The sequence below is a fragment of the Grammomys surdaster genome, unplaced genomic scaffold (genome assembly GCF_004785775.1).
Source record: "Grammomys surdaster isolate TR1022 unplaced genomic scaffold, NIH_TR_1.0 472, whole genome shotgun sequence".
Lineage (NCBI taxonomy): Eukaryota > Metazoa > Chordata > Mammalia > Rodentia > Muridae > Grammomys > Grammomys surdaster.
The window spans coordinates 599,435-607,482 of record NW_021604891.1 but is presented as its reverse complement, the minus strand read 5'-3'; the positions used below and the strand labels follow the sequence as shown (position 1 = coordinate 607,482).

At 44.9% G+C, this 8,048-nt stretch overlaps 1 pseudogene; it reads left to right on the top strand.

Moving 5' to 3' along the window:
• The first annotated feature begins 1,573 nt into the window (after positions 1 to 1,573).
• Positions 1,574 to 4,808, top strand: LOC114632946 (annotated as a pseudogene).
• Positions 4,809 to 8,048: the final 3,240 nt, after the last annotated feature.

The window sequence follows — 8,048 nt, the reverse complement described above, 5'->3', positions numbered from 1 at the left end:
TGACCTGAACTTAGTGTACACTTTCAGGTGGTCTTTGATTTGCTCTAGCCCTCTAAGCACCGTAGGGTATGCTTCTGAGATGAAAACATGGAGAGATCAATGTCCATTTGGACCACACATTCAGATCGCTCAGGAAAGCTAACGGACTACTCTTTGGGGTTGAGATCCTGTTCCAGAGCCAGTAGAAAACTAAATGGAGTTACATGGGCCAGAATTTCATGTCTGCAAACTGAAACTAAATTACTTTATCTGACTTTCCCAAACAGAGCAGTTCTAGCAGATATGGTAAGGAAGCCTCTTGGCTTTGGCCCTCACAAAAGTAACTTGGGGTTAGCAATCCACTGTACTGAGTTCTTTCCTTATTTCTGTTCAAGCTGGTCCTTAAACCAGAATGTTCTGCTGTACTGACAGAATACCTTTGCAGGAGAGACAGCTCAATTCAGGACTCATTTAAAAACAAACATACAAAGGACCCCATAAAAACAAACCAACCAAACAAAAACCCACTAGGGCTGAAGAGATGGCTCAGTGGTTAAGAGCACTGGCTGCTATTCTAGAGGGCCCAGGTTCAATTCCCAGCACCTACATGACAGCTCGCACCTGTCTATAATTTTAATTCCAGGGCTTCTGACACCTTCACATGAATATACACATAGGCAAAATACCAATGAACATAAAATAAAGATAAACTATACATTAAAAAAGAGCATAAAGACCAATTGTTCTTTGAATACGTTGAATTTCTTAAAGACATTGGTCCTGCCCTGATCTCTGCCTTAGAAGGCAAGCCTGCACCGTGAGAAAGCCCACATGTAAGTAAAGAACTGAGCAAAGCTGCCATCTTTTCTTCCAGCAGCTGCTGGTGTGGCCTTCTGGACCCATGAGACTCCAGTTTCCAAGGAAAATGTAAGAATTGCTTCTTAACAAAATCCAAAGTAAAGTAGAACTTGGACATTGAAAAATATCAAGTGGAAGAAAAAGAAATTTTCTGCATGGATTGGTGCAGTTTCCTGAAGTCCACAAGAGATTTAAAAGTGAAGTCTGGGGAAGTAATAAAGCACGCAGAGGAAACCTGACTTATGAATGCTTATCATGTAATTAGCACTAAGCACAGTTTAAGTACAATTTTGAAAAATAATGACAATACCTAATTTACAAGTGAGGAGACCAATACACATATAAAAATTATTAATTGCTAACGGTTACACAGCCTTTAAGGAGTAACATGTACTACACAAATAGGCCATGACTGCCCCCAGTGTGTATCACCTCTCAATCTTAATTCAATAATCACGGCCAGTTTTTTTTTTAAAGTCAAACCCTAGTTTAAATAGTAAAAATAGGGGCTAGAGAGAGAGAGATGGCTCAGTGGTTAACAGCATTGACTGCGCTTCCAGAGGTCCTGAGTTTAATTCCCAGCAACCACATGGTGACTCAAGCCATCTATAACAGGATCTGATGTCTTCTTCTGGTATGTCCGAAGAGAGTGACAGTATACTCACAGACATCAAATAAATCTTAAAAAAATATTTAAATCAGTAACAGCATTGCATGGAAAAGGAATCTAGTCTGAATGGAGCTGGATTTTGATGGCAGAGGTAATGATAAAACATCTTAAAGACAAGGGAAGGGACAGGAGAAAGGTGGCAGGAGCAAGATAAAGTCTTGGAAGTGAAAATAATAGAAAGCAGAATACTTGAGCTTTCAAGTGACGGCTGCATAGCAGGAGATTGTGTTGCTGCACTGTCTTAGGGTTTTACTGCTGTGAACAGACACCATGACCAAGACAACTCTTACAAGGACAACATTTAATTGGAGTTGGCTTACATGTACAGAGGTTCAGTCCATTATCATCAAGGTGGGAACATGGCAGCATCCAGACAGGCATGGTGCAGGAGATGCTGAGAGTTCTACATCTTCATCTAAAGGCTGCTAGCAGAAGACTTGTGGGTAAATAGGCCGCAGCAGTAGGGGATTCCCGGAGGCTTTCCACCCAGCGGGTCCCACATACAGGAGGAGGTCTAAGGTTCCAGAGGCTGGAGGCTTTGGCGACAGCAGACCCCAATGACATGAGGAAGTCCTTGGTTCCAGAAAGGTTTATTTTCATGGCGGATGTTAGATGGATTTGGATGCACCCCCCACCCCCCCACCCCGAAACTCAGGTCAGACCCAAGTTAAATAGGGAGGGAGAAAGGGGGAGGATCTGGGGAGGAATGCTTAATTTGCTCCGCCCTCTGGCCTTCATTAGTATGTAAATCCCTAGGGCCTGAGGCCTGTAGTCACGCCCTCTACCTGTGACTTTGGGAGGGGCTGTAATGGCCTACGTGACTGAACAATGTAAGTCTATGGAGACGAGACTGCGTGTCAGGACTCTGGGTTCTGGGGGCATGGCCGAACGCCTGCCGTTTCTCACTTAGAGTCTTGGGTTTCCAGGCCCATGCCCAACCATGAACCAGGATACCCTTACGCAGTCCCACAAAGACTGGCTTCAAGCAGTTAGGATGAGAGTCTTATAGCACACATCCAGTGACACACCTACCCCAGGAAGGCCACACTTCCAAATAGTGACATTCCCTGGACCAAGCATATTCAAACTACAACATATCCTTTAGTATTTTTCGGCATGAACTTTTGTGAAGGAGGATGGCTGCTGGCATCCTAGAAACATAGCCTTGAGGTGTTAGAATTAGATCACTTTGTTTTTTCCAACCTTTATAGTCTCAGGTTGAGGCCATGTGGAGATGTAGGATCAGAGATGGGGCTCTAGAGTTTAGTCAAGAAGATAATCGGTCATCTACTAAATGTCAATATAGCACTTGTACTTATATAATACTTGATATATATATGATTAGACAATGAATCTTGTGGGAAGATTGAAATGGATTGCCCTGGTGCTTGGGCAGTGGAAGGGAAAGGTGGGGCTAGAGGTTTTAGAGAGGGAGAGAGAGGGAGGAGGGAGAGACAAGGAGATGGAGGAGACAGAGGAAGATGAAAGAAGAGGAGGTGGAAAGAAGATGGAGCAGAATCCTGTGGCCTGGACAAGCTGCAAGTAGCGAGGGATCTCATAGCAGGGGATAGAGTAGTGTAGTGGGTTATCTGCCCATATATGGCATACAGCGTATAAATATTATAACTGAGTTATATCCCATGTATGGCATACAGCGTATAAATATCATAACTGAGTTGTGTGGGTTTCATGTGGGCTTTTTGGGGTTGGAGTTACTACAACAAATTGGCACCCATCATATTGATTAGACCCCAGCTAACCTAGGGTAGGTCTGCAGCACTCTGTGGAAGAAGGCGCTGCTGAGTTGCCATCATGCCTGGGCATCTACAGAAAGGCTTCGGCTGTGGGGATTCGACCAGACATTTGATGAGGAATTAGACCCTTACTGAAGGCAGTATAGAACAAAAGCCACCAGCTGGAGTGGCTTAACCCCCCCACACACCAAGAGTACTGGGCGTGGCTGACAAAGAGGAGGAGATGAAGTTGCTGGTGACTCCATAAGAAAACAGGAATAGAGTGAGCTGGGAGGAGACCTGATCAGCACCTTAGGGTGAAGGGAAAATAATTTATAGGAGACCAAAAAGACAACCACCTCGTGAAAGAAGATTTGAAAAGCCACTTGAAGGGTGAAGGTGACGAATTTCAGTTGATAGACATTATTGAACAGCCTGAGGCTGAGGTGACCTGGGAAGGGCTCAAGGAGGCTGCGTAAGGGTATTCTGGTTCATGGCTGGGCATGTGCCTAGAACCCCGAGGCTCTATGTGAGAACCAGCAAGAGTTCGGTGCACTCCCAGAACCCAGGGTCCCAAAAAGCAGTCTAGTCTCCATAGACATTGTTCAGACACGTAGGCCATTACAGCCCCTCCCAAAGTGCACAGGTAGAGGGTGTGACTACAGGCCTCAGGCCCTAGGGATTTACATACTAATGAAGGTCAGAGGGCGGAGCAAATTAAGTATGCCTCCCCAGATCCTCCCCAGATCCTCCCCAGATCCTTTCTCCCTCCCTATTTAACTCGGGACTGGCCTGAGTTTTACGGGGGTACACCCAGATCCATCCACCATCCACCATGACAATAAACCCTTTTGGAACCAAGGACTTCCTCATGTCATTGGGGCTTGCCGGCGCCAAAGCCTCCAGGCCTCTGGAACCTCCGGGATGCCACTGCTGCGGCCCTCTATTTTTTCCCCACAGATGGATTTTATCCTCGTGACAAATGTGAATTGTTAGGCACAGTGGAAGTGGTAGATCTGGTCTGAAGCGAGAAGACAAACATGGAGGTGGTGGCTTTTCACAACTGTCAGAGATTAATGAACTGATTTGGATCAATAAGATGTGACTGAGGAAACCCACGAAAGTGAAGAGCACCCAGAGGCAGACAGTGACAGTAACAAAAACTAACTTGAAGAGATTAAGGAAGCGGGTCCGCAGGGGATGACTCGGATGAGTGGGAAGCTATTGGAGATAAAGACCGAGCAAAAGTAGAATTTAATACTGAAAACCAAATGAAGGTGCTACAGACAATGGAAAAGGGCATTTGCTCTGCATAAGTAAAAAAGTGAAGAGATTCGTGTTGCAGATTTGGCTGTGGACCTTCATTTATGGAAGCCAGCAAATGATATGAAGTCTCAACTGGAGATCAATTTCTGAGGCCTTGGCCACCCAGGATTTCCTGACAGGGAGGACGTGAGCATGGGTGTGGTAGTCATCCAAACCGTGGCCAAAGGGCTGATGATTCAAGTGCTGCTCCTGATGTAGATGACCCAGAGGTGTCACAGCTCTGGCCCAGCGGGATGCCTTAACACAGCACCGGTTCCTTGTGGACCCTGCTCACAGCTTTTGCATGCTTAAAGATCCCAAACAGCTAGAAATTAAAAAGAAAGACTGTCATTCGTACCATGCATACCTAAAGACTGAATTCTGTCTGTCTTGAAAGCAAACTTCTCTAGGTACACAGAAGTAACAAATACGTTAGTTTCTATTTAGAAATGTATGGGAAGCTGGGACGTTTTCATAATTTTCAGAGATTATGCATTCTTCATGAATACTTTCGTATTGCTGCTTGCATTTCCAAGCTTGAAATTTAGATGTTAACAGTGTGTACCAGCCGGGCGGTGGTGGCGCACGCCTTTAGTCCCAGCACTTGGGAGGCAGAGACAGGCGGATTTCTGAGTTCGAGGCCAGCCTGGTCTACAGAGTGAGTTCCAGGACAGCCAGGGCTACACAGAGAAACCCTGTCTCGGAAAAAAAACAAAACAAAACAAAAAAACAAAATAAACAAACAAAAAACCCAGTGTGTACCAGTTAAGAGGAGGAGAAGGAAAAAGAAGGGGAAGGGGAGGGCAGGGGGAGGGGAAGACTAGACAATAACCCTGTGGTGGTTTGCATGAGAATGGCTACTTGCATGCAGACTCCTATTACTCATAGTTTGGACTGCTTGATCCTTAGTTGTTGTAGAACTATGTGGTAGAAGATTAGGTGCTGCCTTGGTGTAGGAGGTGTGTCACTGAGAGCAGGCTTGAGGTTTCAAAGCCCACACCACTCCCAGTTACTCCTCCTCTCCTGTCTTCCCCCTCACCCCCCCCAACCATTTCCCATCTCCCTCCCTCCTCTCTATGTTGCATCAAACTCATAGGGATCCTCCTGCCTCAGCCTCCCAAATGGCAGAATTACAGGTATTCACCACTAGGCCAAGTTTAGAATGCATAAGATTCTTTAAAATCTCAAACATACAATGTATCTTAGTTCCCATTTCTCTAAAGATACCATATATTTATAAAAAAAAAAAAAAAAACCACTCGCACTCTGTTCCCTAAGAGACCAAAGTTTCAGTTGTAGCAATTAGAATTCGAAAGTTCATTTCACCTTGTTCACAAATTTTAGTTATAATTACAATTATTTGCTAACTCTTAGAAACGAATCAATCAGGCAGGGGATGTGGCTCATTAGGTTGAATGATTGAAATCCTAGGTTTGCTTCTCAGCCCTGCATGAGCGGGTGGGCAAGCAGGGAGAGTAAAGAAAAGTGAACTTAGACTAAGCAGTGCTTGGACATAGCTTTTCCTACAAAATTATTTTAAATTGGGCAGGAGAGATGGCTCAGCTGTTAAATGATAGGCTCACAACCAAAAACACAAAAGTCTATATAAACGGACTTCACCTATCTCGTTGAGATGGTATTTTCATGAGGTTTTATTTATAAAACAAATTTCAGATTATTGACATATTTCTCAAGGTCTGTTTTAAAAAACTATTCTTACATATATGAGTCTTCCTACTACATATACATATGCATAATGTGTGTGTGTAGTGCCCAATGAGGCCAGAAAAGGGGGTTGTGTCCCCGGGAACTGGAACTACAGATGGTTGTCAGCAGTCATGTGAGTGCTGGAAACTGAACCGTGATCCTCTGCAAGAGTAGCCAGTAGCTGACACACCTCTCCAGCCTCCTGTCTGCTTTCCATTTGATCTCTACTGCCTTTAAAAAAAAAAAAGAGGCAAGAAAGTCACTGTCATTTTGTTGTTTCTCTTTTCTTAAACTTCCGTGGCTGTATCCTGCCAGATTCTCACTTGTAATTAGTTTAACCTGTGATTTCAGTTCACTAATGTCACTTCATCATCTCTCCTGCACCTCCTCAAGACACACGATCACCCCCAGATCCTGGGAGTTCCATAGGAATTCTTAGGAGGTTGGAGATAGAAGACTGTGGAGAAATACAGGCTATCCTTCATATAGGACTGAACTATTGGATGGTCAGCTGTGGGAACAGAAAGGCACCGGAGAAGAGCAGTGAACAAAGGAACGAAAAGATCTTATACTAGCAAGTACAGGCGGGATTTGTTTGAGAAACCAAGAACTCTAACTGAAGCATAATAGGCAAGTGGAGAGCCCTGCTCAGTGGGGCTCAATCCAAAGACAAGCAAAGTCCTGGTGAGCTCCACACGCACAGGGTACATCGCGCATGCGCAGGGCACAGCCCGCATGCGCAGGGTACGACACCACAAAAACAGTTTAGAACAGGAGCCTAACCCCAAAGGACCTTGGCACTTTATCCCAAGTGACTAACATCAAGAAAAACAGCTGGCGCTATAAAATTTAATTTTTACCTCGATGGCAAGATGCTTACTCATCTCTCCAGACACAACCCCCTGGGAATGGCATGTTTTGAAGAACGCCATTCCTTCCCAAGGGGCTGATTCAGAGAACATGCCTGCTGTATATCTGTCCTTTAAGGGTTTTCCTAAGAAATAGTTTTTCTCTAATCTTTCTACTTCTGGTCTGGTAACTGCATTTCTCCCATGCTTCGGGCTTGTCACCAGCACTCCCTGTCATTTTGGCAGCATGGATGGAGAGCTTCTCTTTGCCTCTCTTAGCCAGGGTTTCTACTGCTGTGTTAAACAACATGATCAAAAGAAACTTGGGGAGGGAGGGTTTATTTCATCTAACAGCTTGTAGCTCATCTTTCAGGGAAGTTAGGAACCTGAAGGCAGAGGCCCTGGAGGAACACTGCTTACTGGCTTGCTCCGTATGACCGGCTTAGCCTGCTACCTTATACCATCCAGGATCACCAGCCAAGAGGTGGCACCACCTACAGTAAGCAGTGAATTTCCATGTTTATTATCAGTCAAGAAAATACTTGCCCACAGGCCAATCTGGTGGAAGTATTTTCTTCAGTGAGATTCCCCTCTTCCTAAATGATTCTAGCTTATGTCAGGTTGATAATAAAACTAGCCAGCATGCCTTCTGTCTTAGTTAGGCTTTCCATTGCTTCCACTGCTGTGAAGAGACACTATGACCAAGGCAATTCTTATAATGGACAGCTTTTAATTGGGGCTGGCTTACAGGTTCAGAGGTTTAGTCTACTATCATCAAGGCAGGAACATGGCAGCATCCAGTCAGGCATGGGGCTGAAGGAGCCAAGAGGTCTACATCTTCATCTGCAGGCCTCTAAAAGAAGACTGACTTCCAGGCAGCTAGGATGAGGGTCTTGAAGCACACACACACAGTGACACACCTACTCCAAAAGGACCACACCTCCTAAT